Genomic DNA, 24,303 nt, shown 5'->3' with positions numbered 1-24,303 from the left:
CTTACTATTGCCACTGTTGCACGCCTCTGACACGCACGCACGCAAAGGAATATCATAGCTTCTTACATACAACAACAAAACTATCCCTCTCAGGACCCGTTTCTTTGTAACCCTTTCTTCCCAGGCATTTGCACGCAAATTTCCCTATCCATACGGTACACGAAAACACACGTCAACCAGTCAACTAGTCGTTTCACCAACTTCGCCCCAAACTCTTGCTACTCTTCCTGCAAGGCGGCAACGAATCACCACGAATGGTATGAAAAATCAATCAAAATCAATTTCGCTCCAAACGGGCATAAAACTCAACAACGAGCACACCAGCACCGAGAGCCCGCGTGCCGGTACACCGGTGTGGCGATGGCGGCCCGGGAACACAGCCCGTACGTGCCTTGCCGGAATTCATTTCGTATTCAAACAATATATATATATGCCACAGTAGTCGGGTGGCACGGCGTACCGTATCAATTCCTCCGGACCAGCCCATACGATCTCGGTGTAGAGGCTGATGTGTCCTAGAAGCGTGCGCAGGTGCACCATTTTCGTCGTTCCAGGCCACAATGGCAGGGCAAGAAAGTCATATACGGTATCACGAAAAGTAGTCCACAAGTAACTCGAGCCTCAAACCTTCCCTTCCCCACCACCCACATTACATCGAACGATCGGTTCCGTGCACCGAGCACCAATACATTTCAATGAAAATATACATGTATGTGCGGGGGTACAAAAACATTTGTACGTACAAATAATAAAATAAACCAAATCAGCCAGTTCCAGCTCGCTTTTTTCTCCTTTCCACAGGGATGGGAACGAATTTGGAAGCGTCCTTGCCGCTTATCGCGCACCTTATTGTCTGGGATATTGGCTCCAGAGAACGGGCGCCCGACGACAATTGCTCCGGCAGGAAACCATCATCTTCACTCAACGTCGATAATAACACGCGAGCGCGTGCGTTACTGTAACGCTTATTTGCATTATAAAAAAAAATGCTTACCCCCATCCCGCCAATGCTCGGGTGCGATGGATTTTCAATGTTACACGCCCCTCGACATATTATGCAGATTTTGATGCGATGCATAAATATACACCATACACTTGTACCGTGACCATTGCCCCTCCCGGAGACGCTGCGTGTTCCGTGGGCCGGAAGATTTCGGAAGTTTCGCTCACCCGGAGGACGACGGCATGCTGAGGGTTTGCTGAGGGCCCACGAGGAAAAAGAAAAGTCAAATCGAACCCATTGCCACGTACCGTCGTCGAAGGTGTAGGCTCGAGAAACGGTGCTGTGTGAGCCTTCGAGCAGGTTTCCTTCGCTTGTCTTCTACTCTTCACTCACGGGTGCAACCGTATCGAATGCGACACATCCGCTTGCAAGTGTGTTAGAAGACGGCTGCTGCTCGAAGTGTCCCGCATCAGCGAACGGATCGCATTGTTTTCCATCAAACCTCCAGCCAGTAGTGAGTGTGTGTGTGTGTGTGTTGAAGTAACTTACCCAAATGGTTTGCGAGTGTCTTCGGGGTGCGGGTGGGGCAGTCTGCACGCGGAAGGTCGCGGTCGAACAGGATCAACGACAGACGGATTACGTGTCCGCGAGCCCCGCGATGATGGTTGATGCGAACGGGTTCGTCGGGGACGGCCGCCGGTACGGTCGAACGGGGGCCGGCCTGGAACGGAATTCATTGTCGATTCGATAGGCGTACGCCGAGCGCTTTGCTACTGCCGGCGGCGGAGACGAGCACGTTGAGAAACGTCATCGTTTTGGCGTATCGCGCGCACACACACACACACAGTGGTCCCGGGTGGTGGAATAGTTTGGTTAAAAAACAGCCACTGTACAACCTAGAATGGTAAGTGATTCGATTCAATTAAACCAAGAATTTATTACGCAATTGGAATATTGACCTACTTATTGAGAAAAAAAGTCATTTATTTATGATAAATGAGGTTTTCACTAGTTCTAAATCAACCTTCATTTTTTGTTAATTTAAAAGGTTCCACCTTTTGACATTTTTTTGTAGTAGTAATCGTTAAATCAGATAAAATCATAAAATTTTAAAATATATATAAATAAGGTTTGAAACAAAATAATTTCGCTCAAATTAATTTTACCAAAAACTACGACGTTGGCCATTTGTCGTATACTTTAAAACTTGCCTTCCGTACAGGCTTGGGTAATTCGGTTCATTTCTATTAACGTGAACGTACTAAGTCTTGCATTTAGATGAACTGAACGTGAATCGCGATTCTTTCGTTCATTTCAGATCTTAATTTCGACGGGTAGGACGCTTTTTGAAGGATCTAGTCATACGGTTCACGTTCATATTTGTAATGGAGGAGATGAACGAGCCGGCATACTGGGAGGTCCTCTATTTATAAGTGTAGGACGTTATTTTTATGAAAAACTCTGTACATTATGATTGATAAAATGCAGACGAGCGTTAATTTGATGGAATAAGGCTGTCCGTTCTTTAGACTGAACTGAACAAATTCTATATGGATATTTATATCTAGATAGAAATAGATATTTTATTAATTATTATTATGTTTAGCAGTTCGTCTACCAAAGCATTGATATTTCACGCTTTTTTTCATTTTAATCCAAAAAAAAAGGAAGTTTTCGACCTATGCTTTGTTCTAGCCTTGTACATAACTTTCAACTCGGTAATAAAATGTAACAACACCTCAAAACAGTCACTCCTTACTTTTGCTCGAATAAACCAAGCGACACACTTGCTCTGAACCATTGCAAATGTGGAACAAAACTAACCCTCACCGTTAACCAATACATCCCTTGCCCGAAAAGCACCTTGATGCACCATCACCTTTTTGCAACTGCAAGAGTAACGTTTGCATACTATCCTCCCTAGACGCCCGCCATCGCCACCTCACGGACGGACGGTCGGGCGGACGATTCGTGCAAAACCGGGAAGAAAACTGCCCCAAAACAAAGCACGCAAAAAAAAAGCAACAAAACACCAGTACGAAAACCACAAAAAGCTAACCCTTACCCATTTATACACTTTTGCACCTCGACAATGGGAGGAGGGGAAAAGAACGCGGCACGCGCGTATGTGTGTGGCTGTGTGTCTGCTCAATTGAAATCATGCGCGCTGCATGCGCGGAATGCAAAATTTGCAAACGAACGGTACGCCAGACCCGCCAGGGAGCGGGGGAAGGCGGTAGGGGAAGGTGAGAGACGACTTTGCGACGATACACGATGCACGCGAAATCCGTCTGTCACTTTCCACCTTCTCCCGCTCGCTCCATAGAGCCCAATCCAACCTTAGCAGCCCCAGCCAACCACCCGCAAAAGGAAACGCAACAGTTTGCACACATCAGCGTGCGCAAAAAGTATTATCCTCCCCCCCCCCCCCCAAATACCGCTCCTCCCATCCACTGGCAGCACCATACGGTGAGTGAGTTCGTGCAATGTGCAATAAAATTTATCCCACCTCTCCCCCCATACTCCATCCCCTCGTCCGCCACCTAGCGACGAAAACGCTCACAAACACACGCACGAGCCACCCCGAAATGCAGTTGTGTTGCACCCGCATCGTGGACGAGCGCATCGGTGAGCTTTGCTTTTCTGGCGGTGGGGGGGGGGGAGGGAATTCATTTGATTCGACGTGTCAATAGCGCGCGCGTGGTTTTCCTTCGTGACGTGACGCTGTCGGCTGGCGGAATTTGGCCACAAAACTGGCCGCAAAACAGACACACACACACACACACATGGGATGTCCTTCGATTTCTGTCGGTTTCTACTCCAACGGTGGCCTTCTGTCCTTTGCGATGGGTGTGTGTGTGTGTTGATGTCTAGATTTTTTGGGACATTGATGCGAATGCAGTTTGCCCCATCATTGCGCCGTCTATTGCGTGGCGCAAACCAAAAAAACTCCTCTGCTTCAGTTGAAATCGAACTCACTGCGAATGGATGGTGGTCGTTGGAGTTCTTATATGGTTGTTTTTTTTTGCGTAGAGCTTTGATTGAACAGTGCCACAACCACACCATGAAGACAAAACTTTCCAGAACGTACTGTGTGCCGTCAGTCGCGACCGATCGCGTTTGCTCGCCTTTAATGAAATTGGCACCTGAAAACCGCTTCGAAAGGCCGGCTAAACGCAAAACCCATTCGCCCGTGCGCATCCGCCGTACCAGTAACGCTACAGTGGCGCGCGTGCGCGCACGACCGCTTCCTGCTTGGTTTGCGCATCGCGGGTTTGCGGGTCGCGACGAAAGTCACTCGACCTGCCGGACCGCGGTGGTGTTCACAGTTCACTAGCAGCCAGTTTGCGCATTGACCTTTTTGCGCTGCCGCGTCCCATCAATCACGACGGCGGCCCGATAGTGGCTGCGAATGCGCTTGCGCGGTGACACGCCGTTTGCCGATCGGTCAACCGATCGGCGTACCCCAATCGATAGGAGCGTGAAGATCGCCCGCCTGCACTTCATCGTGCGTGTGCATGATGGTGTGTTGCAGGGTTGCAAACAAAAAAAACAGTAACATAAACAAGACCAGCTACGCGCGCTTACGATCTGTAGGTACGCGCGTAGGCGTCCTGTCGAGCAAGATCAGCGCACGTCGAGAGCAGCGCACGATCTCTAACGCAGCGCATACCACTTCAAACACTCCAACACTAGCGAAGCAGACACTCGACCGTGCTCACATATGACCTTGTTCAATTTCACCCTTTAGCCACCACTCGCTCCGCACTCGCTTCCCGCGGAACGGAAACAACTTGCGTCGTCGTCGTCCCTCAGAACTGCGAACCACAACTCCTACACGCACCGTGCCGGGGCTGCTCTCGGGGTTCGTTAAGTTCCTACTACTACTACTACACACACACACACTGCACTTGCACAATTCCACTGCCAGGTTGGCGGTGCGCTAGCTGGCAGTAGTGGCTTGCCTCGTTAGATCGTGCCCCGTACGATCAAGCCGTGCCGAGTCGCTGAGTGCGAACGCTCAATTACCGTCACCGTCGTCGTTACTTTGTGCCGAACCTTTGTCCCCCCTCTCGCCAGCTTAAAGATGGAGATTACCATGACGGTTGTTCGCACGCACCGAAAGTGACACTCTCCAGCGATGGGTTTTACAACCACTGGGTCCATTAGAGAGTGATCACACTCACCCACAGTCTGTGTCCCGAGGTCCTTTCTGTGGTTGCCTGATCCCTTCCGATTCGTTTGATGCGATTTGCGGCCCGCCCGCGACAGCAATCGGATCATCCGGATTTAGCACGTGTGTGTGTGTGTGGAGTACGTGCTGCTCGATACGGGAATTCGGCTTCGGCCGAATCGGTTTGGTTGTTTTGTTTCCGGCACGATCCGAATCTTACAATCTGCTAGCTGCCCCGGAAACTGGGACAAGACCCTAAGACCTGATCGCCTGACGGGTGACGTGAGCCGTACAGGGAGTGGCCGTATCAGCACACCGATCATAACCAAGATATTTTCAGACCTCCAATGACTCACCCAAAGCCACACTCACACACACCGGGGACCGGGGACAATGATTTGATATTTCTCTAGTGTCAGCGAGCCGTGCTGATTGCTTCGGCTGGTAAGCATCAGCACCAGCATCGTCGCTTGGGGTTTGAAACATTGTAAATAATCAATAAATTTCCCTCGGAGTTGACATCCTTCGCTATTATCGGCGATAAAGTTTTTTATTGCCTAAAAACAGCCAACTATTTTTATGTCGCATCGGGCGCAGCACGATCGCGCACACCCAGACACCCCAAGACACACAGTGTGTACCATACCATTAGCGCGCGTCCCTACAGGAATGTCGTCATGTTGGAGCCGCGAGCCACGACGACTCGTCATCCGCTTTTGGTGAAGATGATGATGATGATGGTGATGGTCCGGGTTCGTGGTTCGTAAAATCCTTACGACGACGTGTGCAGCGGTTTTTTTTGGGATGGTGATCAGGGGTGGGTGATTGATTCGTTAGCCAGCGGACCAGCTGGCCAGCGCTACAGCTTTTGACCACTTTGGTATTTTTGTTTGTGAGTGTGTGACGGGACAGCGATACGATTTTGAGTAATTTATGACACCCAACCGCACGGACACTGCGCACACGGACGTGTGAAAGTATGCCAAACGTGTGACAAAGAGGCGAATGATGCAATGGGCTTTCGCTTCGGTGAGTTGAAGAATAGCTCTCCAACGCAAAAGAATCCAATCAACTTCTTCTTTCAAGCCGATAGAAATACAAATCTTTTTTCCCGGGCTTAGGAGAACTTAAACGACCATAGGATTTTCGTCTTTCTCGTAAAGATATGGCAATAACGTAGTAAGGTTCAACAAAATCTTCAAAAGATTCCCAGAGAGCTCAGATTTTGGCCACATCCAGCCAATTTCCATGACAGTAAGGCATCGGTAGAACCCAGATAAATCCCCGAGATCATCCAAAGAGATCCCTTCAATTGTTTCAAAGATGTCTCATATTTTTTACATATCTGAACCTCACCAAGACTTACCATCCTCTAGAGCTGTCTTCACCAAAAACAAAGTACCATCACATAGTTTACGATCGGATCATAACTATCCCGTCTCACATCCATCACCGTTCCAATCGCTCTAACCACACAAGACCTACGATGCGCGATCTAGCTAATGATTTTTATCATAATCCACTGATTAGTTGCCACCTCTTCTATCTACTTTAGGCCCTCGCCCGCCTTACATCCACGCCAACCATCGGGCCACAGTGAACGCGCCTTCACCGAACGGATCGTTGGAAAACAGGTTCAATGGCGGTGAATTCCAGCGTCTAGACGTCCCTCGAGGAAGCTGACATCAACCCGTACTGCCACCGCGTTTCCGTCCTACCTGGAAAGATGCTGGGGGGGGGGAGGGGTGAGGCCCTGGTAGGGAGTAAACTGGTCCGCCACTATCAACAACAACTGGCCACTTATCGAAATGGTGATTACTGTTGACAACTGGATCATTCGCACCGTTCGCAGTTGTCTAAATAGCGGGACAAACGAATCAGAACTAACTAGTCCTACCCATTTGTTTACATACGCCAACGCCTTATACGTTTCAAGAAGAAGAAAATTCCTTAGCGTCAAGAATGTGTCATATTCAAACTAAAAGCCGTTTACGATGAACCAAATGAATCTTGCTTGATAAACTGATCGTGCTGTCAGCCTCCACTGCGATTTCAATTACAATCAGTAAGATCGTACAATAAAACATCATCATGAACTACCTCACTTTGGTTGTCTCCGAGCTGCAATTCCGACCGACACTATACCACTGTGTTTGAAATTGAAATTCATAAACCATTTGCAAGCAGCAAACTGTGCTCTGCTGCAGATCTCTAATGCAAATCGGGAAAAAAGCACTCCCCAAGCATAACCTGAGACCTATACTGCCGCTACTGAGGGTCGAGGGGATACCTGTAACTAGAATTCCAGCCCCCCCCCCCCATAGTCGATCCGTTCCGGGGCAGTCCACCAGGCGCCTCCGGACATGCCATGGTACAGGTTACGGGAGAAAATATTGTGAATGAATTGAGATTATTTATTAGAGCTTTCGAGATTAAAAAGTTGTTTTGCGCGAAAAACCCGTTTGCCTGCGACTTCATACCTCGGCTGCGACTGGATTGTTTGCGGTATGCCCGGTTCCCTCAGCGCACTTGAACAGTCCCCGGCAGAAACACTGACCTTGGACCAGATGGGTGTCCCTATGTGTTTGTGTGCATGTGTGTTGGTAAACCCACCACACACAAAAAAAAACCCGAGCAGCAGCGGATTACGTACCCACCATTCATTATATTGCTCCGAAACGGCCACGGCAGGAACCAGTCGACTCCCAGATGGACGCTACAACCCTTTTGGCCGTGCCGCAAGATACCGCGATCTTGCGAATCGGTCATAAATACCGCGAGACCATCTTCGAATCGGTCATAAATTAGCCAAATAGTGCTCCCCACCCGTAAAAAAACCGGCCATCCAGCGCTTGAGCTAACCGTGGAAAAGCGCTACGCGCCAAGATTTGTGGCCATTTGGGGAGTAGGACGAAGAGGTAGAAGAAATACCCAATTGATCGATACAGTGTTGTGGGGCTGAACATTTTTGAGATCACCTGGGGTGGACCTACGACACCACACCGATACGGCAGCAGCAGCAGCAGCAGCAGCAGCAGCAGCAGCACCGGCAGTGCCTCAACCTCAATTCCCGTACTCGGTCAACCGGCACGCCACGGCAGCACACGGTGTTCTTGAGGCGAGTGAGGCGATACCCGGGGGCCCCCAGACAACCGCGTTGTCGATGCGCGCGCGCGCGCAATGTGCTCTTCTGGACAAACACGGTGTGGGGACAGGTTATCTAATTAATTTGTGTGAGCCCACTCCGCTCCATGTGTGCCGCCCCTGAGCTCTCTCTCTCTCTCTCTGTCTTGTGTGTGTGTGTGTCACAAGGGTGTGGGTCGCCCATAACCCCGTCCGCGACAACTCGTCCTTCCCTCACCGTGGCCCGGCAAGAATCGAGAGCTTAAATCGAACCCCTCGATGGATGATACGGACCCGCACCCTTATTCCCATGTTGCCAGCAAGCCTCATCGCCAAAGCCTCCTCTCGGCGAAGCGTCTTGAAGGGGGGAACGTATGGGTGGGTGGGATGGAAGCTCAAATAAAAATAATAAAAAAAAATACGCTACACCGTCACCACCGACTAGGCGAAGCTCCAAACGAGTCGATTTCTTCGCGCACACACACGGACGGACGGACGGCTTGAATTCGGGTGAACCCCTACGCGCTTGTGTCTTCTGTCCCCGCGCGTCCGTTCCTCCGCCTTTACACAGTGTGTTATAAAAATATATAATCTGCTAGATTACTCCTCTATCTAAATCTAACAATGTAATAACTTATATTCAATGTCATTTGTTAGGTTAGGTTTCGCTCCGCTCCGACCCGTTAGTCAACGTCGGGCACGGTGGTATCGAGCACAACCCGTGTACCGTGTACGCTTACGGGTTAGAGCGCTGGGTACGATAGACGATACTGTGAGTAGAGCTAAGAAATTGAAGCTTGAAAAGGGGGCGACCGGTGGTACGGTGGTTTGGTTTTGGAGCCTCCTCCTCATCTCCTCGTCTTCTGATGCTTCTCCAGCACGAAAAACAAACGCGCGCCGGTTCGATCGGAAAAGGTGTGATCGTGAACAAAAGTGCGACAACAGCCGCGAACATATGGGGGAGACCAGAGGACGATCACAATTTTTAATCTTACAGCCCTAAAGTTTTGTTAGATATGCCTCTTCTCTTTTTTATGTCTGCTCCCCCTCCGACAAGACTATTCCATTCCACTACTTCCAGCCAACAAATGTTTTGGGCGCTTTCCGCGTTTTTGGTTCTTGACTTGGTGCAAGACACAGCGGAGCGAGCCGGGGCTCCTCACCGAAAGATGTGTGCGCGAGAGGTGCAATAATTTTTTATTGTTTGTTACTGTACGCGGTCCTTCTAGACTTCCCCCTTCTGCTCTATGATGTAGCGCAGCGAAGAATGGACAGCTTTGTCAAAAAAAAATGCCGTAAGGTTGTAAAAGGTTGTCTCTATATTGAACGGATTGGCGCAGTCAAGTCTACGCTCTGCGCGTGATAGATGTCATACCGAATTCTTTCTTTCTCTATCGTGCCTAGACATAATTCTTGATTAAGCTTGAAAAACATTTTCACTTCTTATGATGGCACTCCAATCATTGCGATGGTATCAAAAATGACACCCTCCAGCACCCTCTTTCTCACTCCTTTCTTAATCCACTCTTCTAGGACCCAGTTTGCTCATCATCATCATCATCCTTCCCAGCATCATTAAATTAATCCTAGACAAATGCACCTCCACAAAAGCCACCTCGACGACGCCGGGAGACAATTTAAAATTTGTGCAACCCATCAACAGCTAGCGATAACAAGCGTCAACGCTACAACGGCACAAGATAGAGCCGCGCAAGGAACGTGCCAGGGGACATCCGGACGGTGAAGAGAAAACATTTCATCAAGCACGCCATCATTGTCGTTGACCAACGCGGCTACGGAAACGACTACGGCAAGACCCCTGTGCTAGCAACCAAAAAAAACACAACAACTTCAAGCTGACAAATGAAATCAGTGCCGCGGACTGTTTCCAGAACCAGAGCCAAGAACTAAGGGCGTTGCATGCAACGATAAGAAACACACCGAGACACAAGATACACACACACACTGACACTGGAGAAGCGAACAGGAAAAAAGGCATTGCTATAATTTGTCTTTGTTGTCAGCAATTACGCACCCGGTTTAGGAGTGTTTCCTTCTCTATTAGATTGAGGGAAATTGAAATAAGACTCTACGCTGCTTGGAGAGGGGAGGGAGACAATCTTTACCAACTGCTCCTTACAGTAGCTTACTGGTTTGCTGCCTTTTTTGTGGACACACTTTAAGGACGTTTCCAAGGTTGTGTTCTGGAACGAGACGCTCACAAACAGGTCCAGTCCGGCCAGTTTTCTTCAAACGTTCAAAAGTAAGCACAAAAAAACAAGGTTTTTCCTTTTTCCTGCACCCTTTCGCTATTGAATCCTTGGACTTCTTGTACGTACAGTGTGCTGCCTGGAAGTCAGCTGCAAGAATCGGCCGGAGCGCCGTACGACACACAGCATGTCACAAAGTGGACAAGTTGACCAGGACAACTTGCTGCAAACTGCGGAAGCTACTGCGCAAGATGGGAGGGAAAACAGGAACCGGACATCGGTAAAAGAGGGCAACTTGTACCGGTGTCCGTGAGGGGAAAATAGACAGCTTGAGCGAAACCATTTGTAACTTTCCCCCGTTCGATTGTGAAATACTTCTGCCCTGCAGCGTATTTTGTTGTGGGTTTTAGGCACTTTGTTTGAGGTTCTCCTCGGGGTACGGGGTAAACCTGATATTGAATCCATTTTTGGGAGCAGTTTTGCTGGATTGTCCGTCCATGGCATCTTCTTTTGTGCAAGTCCAGCTGAAGGTAAATAAATCAATGCCTGCATAATATCGTTCCTTCTTTTGTGCAAGTTCAGATGAAGGTAAATCAATCAATTCCTGCAGTATATCGTTCAAAAATCTTTACGACATCGCTTATCACGAGTCGATTCGAGCATATCCACAGGGCAAGATTATCTCACCAATCACCACCAATAGGCCCCTCTAGCTCAATCAACCGTTACAATGCACACGAAAAAGCCCGTCCCGATCGATGCCAAAAAGGCACCCCCGGATGGCAGCCAGACAACCTTCAAATGCCCAAAAAATTCTACCGCTCACTACCAGACACTGGAATGTGCAGCATTCCTTCATTTCGTTGTCAAGTGTCAGTCAGCTCAACACCTCTAGTGATTGGTTTTTTTTTTGTGTGCTCCTGTCTTCTTCCCCTTTCGATGCTGGGAAGCTCCGATAATGGAGCCCAGCGAACGGGGCCCAACAATTTGCAGCACGTGCAGCCACGCTGGCATCCTGACGTTGGTGAGGAGCCGCGGGAGACGCAACCAAGAAGTTAATTTCACTCCGGCACGCCATACCTGATCATGATCATCATCATCATCGTCGTCGTCGTCGTCGTCGTGGTCGTGGTTCGAGAGGATCGCTTGCTACAAACATCCTTTGTTCCTTTGCAACTTAACGCACACATCCATTTCATGCCGTCCCGAATTACTCAAAATCCAAACAAATCCTCCAACAACCCGACATTGTTTTCCCTGCCGATCTCTGCTCACCATTCCCCATTTTTCCGGCGGTTTAATTCCCCTATATCCCCGTGCAACACGTACTCACCATTACGTGCGCAGCCATTAAACGGTAGCGGCAAACCAGACGGCGTATTGGTGCGTGATTTGGGAACGTTTTTTTCTCTCTCCTTCGAGTGCCTTCATTTACATCTCCGCTCGCGCCACGACATAATGAAACACAAAGAAAGAAAAAAAAACTGCTCCGAAAGGAAGTAACGCGGCGCAACATTACTTACACTGCAAACGCGGTGGCGAGTGAATTAAGATAACTCGCGCAAACATGCATGCATCCGCAAAGGGGTCGAATTTCGGGGGTTTGCGCACGGCGGTATTATCGCTCGTTTTGCTGCGCATCAAGCTGTCGACACCTTTAGACTGCGCCTTTGGTCCTCGGGAAGAGGAAGAATGCGCTTGTGCATTCTTTTTATCTCGTTCACTTTCTCACCTGCGTTGCGTTTTTTTTTTTTTTTTTGGGGTGATGATTGTGGTGGGCGATCAATGCTTCATTCCGTCACCGTGTAATGGTGTTACCCTTTTTCTGGCGAGTGTTTTTTTTCGGTTTCTTTAGTCCCACAAGGCGTGACATTTCATTTGGAGCAGCGTGCTTTTCGATAAGACTGGTAATGTTGTTACTCCAAATTTGCATCAATCGCTCGTCTCGTCTTGGGATACTGCCACATTGGAGCACATTGTACGATCGACATCCATGGCAGTTGCGCTTCGCGCAATCGACTCTCCACTCCAGTGCCATCTTCAAGTTATTTCCCGAATGACAACAAAACTGCGTCGCAGCAACCATTTAGAAGACACCCATTGTTGTCGCTCTTTGTTCTTGGCCCCAGCAGACACAATACGCTAAAGAGAATATCTGTTGAGCCAGGGCTGGGAGGGTTGAGGCTGGTGTATTCCTTCGACATCCTGCCCGTTTGGACTTCCAGGGACACACAGCACATCCCCCACAACCATGAAGAGTCTATCACCTCCGTACAGAAACGTATCTCGTACCCCATATTAGGCAATGCTCGCCGCACAGCACTGTACAACAATGCACACGCGCATTACAATTGCAAAACTGTGTGTTCCCGCTCCACCCGAGCTCGTGCACCAAACATTTGCCCACTCACGCGCGTGTGTGTGTGTGTGTTCGCAAAATCCAGCCCAACCGTTAAGCTTTTCCCCCGCACCCTGCTCAGCAGCGTCTAAGCGGGTTCGATGTCCTCCGACGCGGCTTTGCGCCTGCAAGACTGCGAAACCGCGCCGGAAAAGTAGGTGGGCCAAGGGTAGGAGTCAGTACAAAACACACCCCAAAAATCTCGGCCGCGCTTTTATGCTGCTGCGCTTGAAACGAAGAAAACGTTAATCGAGCGCACACGGTGGTTGCAACTGACGCGCATGCGTGCCGCGCTTCCCTTCCCTCCCGGCATTCCCCAGCAGGGGTTGTCATCGGGTTCGCTGGGTCTGTCGCTTCCTCCATCTGCGTATCGTTCCGACACCGCCACTGCAATTATTATGACAACCCTGCTGCCTCTCTCTTGCTGGAGCGACGCGACGCTGACGACGCACTGCCCTCCGGGTTAGACGCTAGTCATATTTTCCCTTCCGCACAAGCCCTTCGGGGGAGGGCCGAACCCCATTTTGACCATAAAAATTTATCGGCCGTTTTTTGTTTTTGGTTTTTTGCCCAAAAATGCCATCCCGGCTTGCAAGTGCTTCTTGCTCGGTGCCGCTTTTCCCTTTGGACCACAAAACACGATCCATCAATCCCGTTCACCCGATGGACAAGGCGAACGTGAAACACAAATTTTGCACAGCCCGTAACATCAGCCCGACCCGTCCCGGGGGGCATTCTTCAAACATCGATACTGGTGTGCTTTGTTTCTGGGTTTTGCTGTTTTTTTTTTATTCTCGCCCCAATCGATGATACGCTTTACTGCAAGGGAGCATTTTGCGCTCCAGGACATACGCGTCTGCACCGGCCGGCTCTAACGTTTTCGCAAACGAAAGACTGCCGGTGGCGGGGCTGCAAGAAGACACGAACCCCCCGTTTTGTGGCTGCTGCCACTAAACGTTGCTCATTTGTGCTGCAGTTTAGGTGCATCGATAAAAGAAGAGGAAAATCGGGGCAGGCCCCAAAGAAAAGCTGGACCCTATAGAATTTTGCCTCCGGGGTTTGGAATTTTTGAGGCGAGCAATTCTAACTGTTCTTCGGCGCGCTGGGCGATAGGGCAAGGGCGGCAAACACAGTTCCCCTCGGTGCCTCTCGTCAAGGGCAAAACGGACAACGCACAGTGTGTCTGCGTGTGTGTGTGTTTACGTGTGCGTGCAGGAATGGAATTGGCAAATGATACGATGCACACCTGAAGAAGAACGAAACAAAAGCTTCAGCTTCACTTTCGCTTTTTGAAGAGTTGAAGAACATTTGAAGAAATAGTTGACCAAGAAAAGTTGCCCAACTGTCAAATCAAAACTTTCCTTTTCCCTTGATTGACAATGCAGCAGTTAATCTGTCAAATTCGCTTGATCTTTTCTGATCGTTCTTACTAGGTGCGTTTATAAACTCCCCTTCCACTACTTCAATCATGGGAAGGAAGCAATTACCTCACTTCTCGGAAATTAATTCAAAATCAACGAAAATAATAAATCACACAACAGCTCCCTTTGTTTGCATACACGGTGGTCCCACCCAAGAGGCGTAGGTCCGATCGGACCCACTCCCACACACGTACACGTGCAATGTAGCCCCCGCCACTCTGGTATGTGTGGGGGGGGGGGGGCTTTTTAAAGCTTATCGTGCACACGCAACAGATAGTGCGCTCGTAATCTCGTAGACCCAGCTGCACAGATTCGTGGGCTCCATTTAGCTGTCCATCAGGCATGCAAATGGGGCACAACCTTGCACTTGCAGGGCAAGCGGAACTCGTTCCAGTGTTTTGTGTGGCCCGGACCAGGCCCCGTCCAAAACCGGCCCGGGGAAAAACGGGGGAACGATCGGATCAGTTTGTGTATTTTTTTTTCTCCATTTTGTTCTATTTGCGCAAATGTTAATTATTCTTTGCGTCGTTGTCTTGCTGCCACTGATTGATCAATAAAAACAACAAATACAGCTTGCGCACTTCCTCCGCACGCCTCCCAGCACGATTTTGCACGGTATGCGGGGTTTTGCGTACAACTATATCCAACCGAATTGGATTCAAGCGTGCTGTATCTAGGGCTAGACGTTTTGCACAATAAAATCTCTCTTCACCTTGAGACTTTTAACGAGCATCGCGATAAGCCAGAACACCCGGAAAGATGATCGTCGAACCACGGTGTGCGTTTACGAATAACGACTTGATTAAGCTCCATGCTCCCAACCCCAAACGTCTTCGGCATCAAATCGATCCAGTTCCAGATCGATGAGAGGATTTTGTGGCCCCATAGGGGCCATAAATTATATAATTACCAATAAAATTCGGTTTTATTTCGCTGCGTACCTTTCAACGAACTGCTTCTTTGGGTGAATTTATAAGGAAAACATGTTTGTGGGTATGTCTGTGTTTTAAAGAAGGAAGATCTTCCTACATTAGACCCCGTTTCTATGATTTAAATCAGCATTTAATTTGCTATCTATTAAAGCCCATCGCGGTTTCTTGGGTTCTCGGGCGAGCGAAGGGGTACAAATTCACTTACGATCAAATTTCCGGCAAATGCAAATGCAGACCCCACGGGGATCGATCGATCGATCGAAAATTCATCACCAAAACGGCGCTTTCAACAGCATCTGGCGTTCATGGCATCATTAAAAGACGGGCCCACAAAGATGGTTCCGCTTGCCGGTGATGAAAACCGAGTGATTAAGATTTTATACTACATTTCCGCCGTACAAACCACAAAGGCGCGCGCGGGCGCACGTTAAGCGACGAACCCCTAAAACACGGCTGTGCAAATTGCATACACAAACATATACACACAGGGGAGATAAATAAAAGGCTTCATTTTTGGTTTATTTTCTGTGTGTATGTGAAAAACAACAAGTTTACAATCAATCAAAGAATGAAGAGATGAAGACAACAGCAACAACAACAACAACAATAGCAAAAGGCTTTAACTTTATGGTCATATTCAACACCTAATTTACATGTACGTGCAGATTTGAGGTTTCCTCTTTTTATCGACTTTTTTTTTGGTAGCAATCAGCACTGGCTGAAGTGCTGATTAGCACTTTGTGTTTTTTTTTTCATTCTGCATGCTATTTGGATAATTCACACGCGAAACTTCGTGCTGTGCTCTCGCTGGCAGCTATTAATTTCTAATCAATCGCTCATATTCTAGCCTCGCTGGCGCTGACGGTTTATACACGGCGCTAAAGTGCTTCATTAGAGAGCTACGGAAAGATGTATTACGGAAGATTTGGAAGCGATAAAAGAACCCTCCCGTGTGTTGTAGACGACGTTACAGCAGGTGTGTGTATCTCATCGGTTACCTACCAAGAATTGCTCCATTGGTATCAATCGTTATGAACTGGTCCCTAAGCCTTGATGTTTAAGCTCCAGCTAGCATCGATATTCGTCCTCCGCCGTCACAACCATTGCACAAGCGCGATGCGCTGTTACGAAACGTTACACACGAGCCACCCATTTAACCACTACCGACGTCATTCGTCGTGATTCGTCCTCGTGCGCATCGTCCCCGCAAAGACCACCGAAATCCGAAAGAAAAACCGGACCAAACAAAACACCAAGCACAAACCCTCACACAAAACCATTTCCCACGTCCGCGCCGGGCCCGAACCAATCAACCAGATGGACGCAAAAGCTTTATCAGCATCTTATGACCCCATTAGCCTTTTTTTTTTTGTGCGTCTCTCCTCAGTTTGCACCGGCCACAGTGGAACATTAACGCGTTGTTAATATCGCCATATATCGTTCAGACGCACTGTCACAGCGGACAGGGGACGGGTTAAGCGACCCTCGCAGGCTACGCCAGGCAGGTGTCTTTGGTGCGCGCACGACGATGATGGCGCAAGGAGATGCCCCTTTACGAAGAAAGTCCCCCAGAGGGGGGTGGTGGTAGTGGTGGTCGGTAGGCTAGAGAAAAAAAAGATGGCACTAGGAGTCAACCGAAACTAAAAAAAAAACGCTTTTAGTTAATATAAATCGAACTTGAAACGAACGGGGGCCCCACCGGGATGGTAAAGAGGCGGCAAGACGTGAAATGAAACCTGTTCCACGCGTTCCAAACGAAAGCGTCTTCTCGAACAACAGCAACAGCACACAGTGCCTACACTCTAGAGCCCAGTTTGTCTTGCGCAAACGTTGCCCGCGCGTCCGATCGAGTAGTGATGATCGGTTTCGAAATTTTCGGGATAGCCCGCTATCAATTTTCAACATTCCTTTTAGAAACAAACCCCTTTCTGTGCCGCCCCATTACCCCGGTTTGGGCCGTACAGTTCTTCGGTCCCATTTCGTCGCGCTACGGTTCCTCCAGGTGCTGCTGCTTCTACACCATCACCATCACGAAGCAGCGAAGGGAGCGCGAAGTAGAAGCAGACACATTTTAATTGACACACTGTGTCCACTTAGGGCTCGCAGCAGCGCGATGCCATCATTTCTTGGAGGATGGAGTAATAGGGAATAGGAGACTCGCAGAAATATTCTGAATATTTCACCTCTAGGACACAATGATGTGCTCTAGGACTTTGTAAGTGCTCCACTGGGAGATCTCTTACAATTTTAGGACGCAATTTGTATGACTTCAGGATTTTTACCCAAAAGATACAGCATCGAGCTGTACGCAGTTCACCGTACTCCCCTCTCTCTCTCTCTCTCCGATGATCGTGGAGCAATTCTTCCCATTCCATGTTGATAAATGCCACTCGGAGAGATGCTTTTGTTCCCTGGTTGACCCCTTCTAGCGTGTCCCGGGTGCTCTCCAGACCAGCTGGACGTTCGTGCCTTTGTTACCGGCTACCAACAGAAGAAGAAAAAAAACTGTCAACCCATAACCGGAACCGTTTGTCGTCCGAAAGCATCGCTGTGTCGCTAGCACAGCAAGGGAATGAGGTCTCTCGCTAAAGCTGAAGATAGATAAGAAAGAATAAGAAAACAAAAGCAGCAGAAATGCATACCACAGTGGATCGAGCGAGCGAGCGAGGAACCTCCAAAGCACAACGCGCAGCACACAAAAGGCAGCTATAATATACAAAAATACAACCTGATCAACTGGTTAGACACACACACACACACACACACACACACACACACCCCAAAAAAGCCTATCCGAAAATTTATGACCATATTTCGGTTTTGCTTCGTTTGTTACGCCCGTTTGCTGGACAGCCGAGACACGGGGCTTGAAGATGGGAATACCATCAGCTAGGGGTCACGCTATATAGGAGAAAGAGCGCAGGGATGAGAGCGGGACTGGGTCTAAGCTGTAGAAGCAGAGGGCTTCTTACGATCCTAGCCGAAAGGGTGTCCGACGGACGGACAGGTGGCTAGGAACTTTGCTTCTAAAAGGCCAAGCATCTTCAAGCGAAGAAGTATATATTCCTGGAGTTTGGAGTGTTGATACCAAATTAGATGCCAAAAATCGAAGCAAATTCGTCTTTTATTAGACCACAAATTGAGCACAATGCACCAATCTTCAACCAACAATTTCATCTTTGGGTCATAAAAACCCCACCCCCTTCAAAACCTCGATTTGTATATCTCCAGTCACCTGTGGAATGTTCCCCCTGGTGTCCCTTTCCACCCAGCCCCATCTTCAAAATGCAAAAGATGCTTCCAAGGGAGACTCTTTGGGAGGCTCTTTCGTGCTTAGAATGGCGCTGCCGTCTCTCGTTTGTTTTTCTCTCTAAGCTTTTCCCCTCTCCCCACCTCCCCGCCGTTGTATTCCCATTGTTTCATCGAGCTAGATTGGGAAGGTTTATTTTTTATGGACACATTTCTGTGTGTTTGTGGCGTTTGATAGTCGTAAAATTATTGTGACAAAATATTTGTTACCAGTCCCGTGCTTCCTCCAGAGCCGTGAGGAAACAACCGGTAAACCCGATACGCTCTCCTACAACGAACCGTTGGCACGGGTTGCCAGTCTGGCACACACACACACACACAGAGCAACACGTACGTCACCTCTATACTGTCCGGGGGTTGGGAGTACGCAATTAATACCGCCAGTTTATTGCTCATTAACGGGACGATATCAAGCTTGGGTCTTAGGTTTTTTTTTACGTTTGCTTTGTTTTATGAACCTGTGAACCTGCGTGTGAGTGTGTGTGTGTGTGTGTGTGTGTGTGTACCAAATTCACCCCAAGCTCAAACGATAGGTTGGCTGTTTCTTGCCTTTACTTCGCTTGGGCCTAGCTCGCCGCTACCACGCTATCTGTGCCGAGAGTGTGCTTGGCCGACGGGAACGGTTGCCTACTTTTGACTTCGCTCTTCGGACGTTTGAATGTGCTTTTTTTTACTTTTTATTTTATTTTTTTTTTTTTAGTTGGTGTGTGGAAAATAGCGATCAAAAACAGTGTATCGTAAACGGGGAAATGCCGTGCCGGTGTGCAATTCCTCCAACTCCACCAAAGCCAATCTCATCCTGCGCGCGTAATCTAAACTATTTCCGCCCCACTATTTCAGGCGGAGGTTGCGGTACGACAAATGGCGCCACTTTTTCGCCACGATCGAACTCAAACACAAAGAAAGAAAGTAAGACCTATAAAAAGTTCTAAAATATTAAAAAAAGACTTTCTTATTCTTTGGAAACAAAAGTGTACATTAAATACTTTATAAAAGAAACATCCTTTTTACTGTGGATAAAATAGTCTTCCCTGCTTAAAGTTCTGAACCTTTGCGTTTATTTGCATCATTAATTTTTCCCCCAAACCCTCTGTGAACTACTACTCTTTTAGCGCCGCGCATAATTGTCATGCTCGAATGGCTTCGTGACATTGGGCGATTTTTCGCCCGCCTTTTGGCACATCCCATACAACACATCGGGCGCCAATCGCAGTGACCCAAACAAAAGGGGGACACCCCAGCCATCGATCTCACAGTCACCGGTGATTCCAGCGAATTGATTAAGACATAAGGTTTGTCCCTCCTACCCCGGCCGGGAATATGGGAGCGTCCCAAAATTTTCCAATGTCACTCACAGTGGACACAGTGGAGGAGTGTGGCATTTTGGCGCTTCCGTGTCCACATCGCCGTGTCGCAAAAACTACAACAAAACAAAAAAGCGTGCTCGCCGTGCATTAACTACTCGTGCGCACGATTCTCGCGGACCCGGTCCTTCCAAACCCCAAGGGGCGAGAAGAAGATAAGGTCACCACACCGTCCACCCAGGCAAGAATCGGTTGCTTGCTTTCGTAGTGTAAATTGGAGCTTCTCGCCCGGTAGGAGCGTGCTGTGCACTCACGGCCACCGCTTGTAGCATGATCAGGCCACGGCACGATGCCCCGAGATTCTTCTCTTAACTGAAGCCCCATACTTTACGGCAAGGTCACGATTTTAAGCTGTGTCCCAAAAATGCTGCTCCCAAAAAGAAAAAAACAGCTTCCCATAAATATTGAAACGATTTGCGGGGTTTTACTGTCCCCAGTCGCACAAAACAAAATAGATATCCCACTGATTAAACATAATAACCTCCAGAATCTCAACGCAAGCTAAGCTTCCGCTCATCGCCTACACAGATCGACGGGCGCATTCCGGCGAAGCGATCAACACCGTACAATCAACAGCAATCTGCCAACCAACACAAATCCCCCAACGTCCTAATCCCGCCTTTCTTCACACTTTAAAGAGTTTGCGCCACCAAAAAAAAAGGAAAAAGAAAAACACTCTGAAAACTGGATTAAAACAAGCTCACTGCAACCGTCACCGGGATCCGTTGCAAGAAATCCCGCGGCCCCTCACCACTCAACATTTCTTCCTTCGGGTGCGAAGATGCTGCAACGATTCAATTTCCGGCGACCGTTCTCGGTTGGATTTCAGTCTGTGTTTTAATTTGGCAAAGCCTTAGCGAAATCGGCACTCCACAAAAAAAATAACACAGCAACAGACACACACACACACACACACACACACACACACACACACAGAGACACAAGGACACACTTAATGGCCCTTTTCTTAACATTCCTGGCGAGCGCTTTCTGTGTTTTTAACGCCCACATCATCCCGCACTGGACCGTCTTCTTGCGTGCGAATTACTGTCCACTCCGGGGAGAGAGAAGCAGGAGGGAGAAGGAGGCGCTGAGAGTGAGAACGCCAACGCAACGAAAGAACGAACGATCCGACGTGCTTCCGGTTGTGTGTGTGTGTGTGAGGGGACGGAGCGCGGGCTCATAACGTAAAATGGAATAAAGATTTTAAAGCCTCGATTAAGACATTTTCAGATGCGACCACGAAGAGTCGTCGGCAGATTGGTAAGAGCCTGCTGGAGACGGTGCAGGCACGAGTGAGGGTGTCGTTCGTGCAATGAAAATAATTCGAATTTTATTTCCCTCCCCCGCAATGAAAATCAAGCTCGAGCTCCATCCAACTGCCGTGAATGTGGCTGTGTTTTACGTTTCAGGCATTTTTTTAAGGCACCGCAGGTTAAGCTTTTTGCCTTATGTCATCGTTCGAAGCATAAGCATCAGAGTCATTACGCTTTAAAGTCTCACGTTGGGAGATTATTCGAGCGCTTTAAGATTCGCCCGAGAACGCTTTAGATAGGCGCGGCATATATGAAGGAATTTGAAGTCAGTTTGATGTAGCGTTTCCCAATAAAAAAAAAGAAGATTTCGCCCAATATTAGAAAGATTTTGAGCTTCCAAGGTCTCTCTATATCTCTGTCTCATCATCAAAGCATCAGTTATAAACAAAAACAGATGACAGTAGCCTACTACGACGAAATGCTACTACCTGTCAAGTTAAATCATATCAACGAAGGTGTTCAAAAATCAGAACTCACTTACCCTCTACCGGCGAACCGTTGTTTATCAGCTCCGACACAGAAGGACTCAAACCGAGTTAAAGTCAGCCATTTCAGCATTTCAGCTGCTCGATTCCCGTACACTCCACTCTTCCCGTTCCGGTGCGTTCCTGAGCTCCCGTGTGGAATGTCATTGAAACGATGTGTGCGTGTGTGTGTGTTGATAGCACCGAAGAGCCGTCCCAGGATGAAGGCCACCGATCTCCGCTCCTGAATGTGTCATCCTAGCACAATGTTGGCCGTTGTCGGCGATGGTGTCACGCCGCTGTTGGAAATTGCTGGCTGTACGCGAACGCCGTGGTGCGTGTTTAATCGCACACGGACATCTTGCCATCTCTAGCAGCACACGGGTACGCACTTCGCTGGTCCGCTTCTTCTTCAGCAACGTCCCTCAGAAGCTCTCCCTCTCGCTCTCGCTCTGTTCTAACAGCATAGCCGTCTAGGATCCCTCCAGTCTCTCTGCTTTCTGCACCACGACAGTTCACGGGTCTACGCCAAAAAGATGGCTGCTGCTGCTGCTGATTCTGCTGCTCGATACACAAAGGTACAAGAAAAAATAAGAAACACAACCCACTACCGCCGCCACTGCTCCCGCCAGTCCCCCTTGCAGAAACAGTCGCTGACTTTGTGCAAAAACCTCGACAACAATGACGAGCATTAGTGTTGTGTGCCCCGCACGACGGCACGGACGGACGAACAGCGGCAAAACCACCAGCGACACCAGTCCGCCCTTCCACCTTTCGCCAGTGTGGTTCGTGAAAACAGACAAATTCTGGTACGGTGCCCCGGGAAGGGGGGGGGGCAGGCTAAGCAGCAAAAAGCCGGGCGAAAATTGAAATGCGAAACACAGGAATCTCCGATGGCACGTCGTCGTCGTCCGCGTCGTCGTCGTGGCACACTTGGATCGTTTCATTGCCTCGCGAACTTTTGCGAATGATGAACTTCTCGCTTCAACCAAACCCACGCACAGGAGCAGGAAGAAGACGTGGCATCGGAAGGGAGGATACGGGGGACACAAAAATGTGGTGTGTCTAGCATTGGAATGGCGCGCGCGCGCGCGGAAAGCCGAGGGGATACACGATGACACACCACACCAGATATGATATCGGGAAGACTTTTCCAAAGGGAGCGGCAGGAGCAGTGAAATACGATTACGAAGACATCAAAACCGGAAGAAGTCAGCGTTCTTTCCCGGCAACTTTCTGCTAGATTGGCAAACCAAACCGATGCTTCTCCGTTCTGTCACACGCTGTGCCATTCGCCTTCGCCTGTGGTCTACGCCATAACTTCTTCCGAGCTTCTTCCGCCTGCTGGGTGGAAAACCATTTTCTTATTGCTCCGTGACCCTCTTTATGTGTCTGCGGGCTAGCCACGGTGCAAACTTTGACGTTGACTCGTAATCAATACAACAAAAACAAGCTACAAAAAAAAAACGGCAAAACAATTCCTAATGGCGGCCGGAAGAGCGCGCCAAAAGATTTCACCGAAAACACCCGGAAAACGGACCGAAATTGTACCGTAATATCACTTACCCGGAAAAATGCGATGGCTTTCTCTCTCTTTCATTCTTTCAGTCTTCACTTTGGACGCAGCTCCCGTGAGGGGGATGATGGGGTGGGTGCCATGGCAAATGGCGTCCTGGATTGTTACAGTCACCGGGGCAAAACATCCTGCTCCGCGCTCCACGGTACGATTTCTCCAAACACGCGCGCACACACAAACACACACATACAGGGACGAACTTTTCACTGTTTACTACAGCTGGAAAACGCACACAAAAACGTCACGAATGTGCGCGCGCGATTCGCGAAACGCTCATCACCATGGCAACCACCAAAACCAACGCATTCCCCCCTGCAACAACAACGACGACGGCGGCAGTGATGAAGAATGGCCAAAAACCTACCCCCCCCCCTCTCTTCGGTGGCATTTTCCGGTGATTTTCCTTGCGTTCCCTGCTCTCGATGGAGAAAAGGAATAAAAAACACAAATACCTTTTTATTCGTCCCTTTGGTTTTGGAAATTTTTAGAGCGCCGGGAAAGTGTACTGTACACACACTACCACCAATGGAGGTTCGTCGTCACAGGACACTCTCTCTCTCTCTCTCTCTCTCTCTCTCTCTCTCTCTCTCTCTCTCTCTATCTCTCTCTCTCTCTCATTCACATTTCGTTGGAATCGTTTCGCGACAGCACGGTGTGGCCCAAAGGAACGGTGCGTGTATCCTGATGCTGCTGCTGCTGCTGCTGCTACTGCTACACCTGTTCACGGGAGGCCTACTTGGTTTACTAGTCTGCGTGACTTTGTCCACGTGAGAAGGGCTTTTTGCGTGAAACAAGGATAGCGTTACGCTTTTCGCCTCTATGTGTGTCTGTGTGTTTATGCCTAAAAGTTTCCGGCATGCAAAACAACAAGGTGCTGAGGGAAAACGGAAAAACATGAACCACCCCGCTAGATGGAAAGGTTTCACAAATACAAACGTCCGCAAAATGGGTTCCGATACCCATGCCCCCCCCCCCCTCTAACCGGCACAATGATTTTGGAGCGTTGAATTTTTTCCCCTTCTTTCCTTTTCCTTCCTGCACCGTCTCCACTCGCCCGTTTGTCGAGGAGGGCA

General features: G+C 48.9%; 1 long non-coding RNA gene across 2 annotated transcripts; it reads right to left on the bottom strand.

Moving 5' to 3' along the window:
• Nucleotides 1–664: 664 nt before the first annotated feature.
• Nucleotides 665–24,148, bottom strand: LOC121594050. Of its 2 annotated transcripts, XR_006004889.1 has the most exons (4): nucleotides 23,221–24,148; nucleotides 21,672–22,215; nucleotides 1,493–1,839; nucleotides 665–1,199 (listed from the first exon to the last, which is right to left on the bottom strand). It is a non-coding gene; the product is annotated as an uncharacterized LOC121594050 (long non-coding RNA). The 2 variants fall into 2 exon arrangements; XR_006004888.1 differs by having other exon boundaries at nucleotides 665–1,839; nucleotides 23,221–24,146.
• Nucleotides 24,149–24,303: the final 155 nt, after the last annotated feature.

Source organism: Anopheles merus, chromosome 2L, assembly GCF_017562075.2.
Source record: "Anopheles merus strain MAF chromosome 2L, AmerM5.1, whole genome shotgun sequence".
NCBI lineage: Eukaryota > Metazoa > Arthropoda > Insecta > Diptera > Culicidae > Anopheles > Anopheles merus.
The sequence above is the reverse complement of the archived record's forward strand: the minus strand, read 5'-3'. Positions and strand labels throughout refer to the sequence as shown.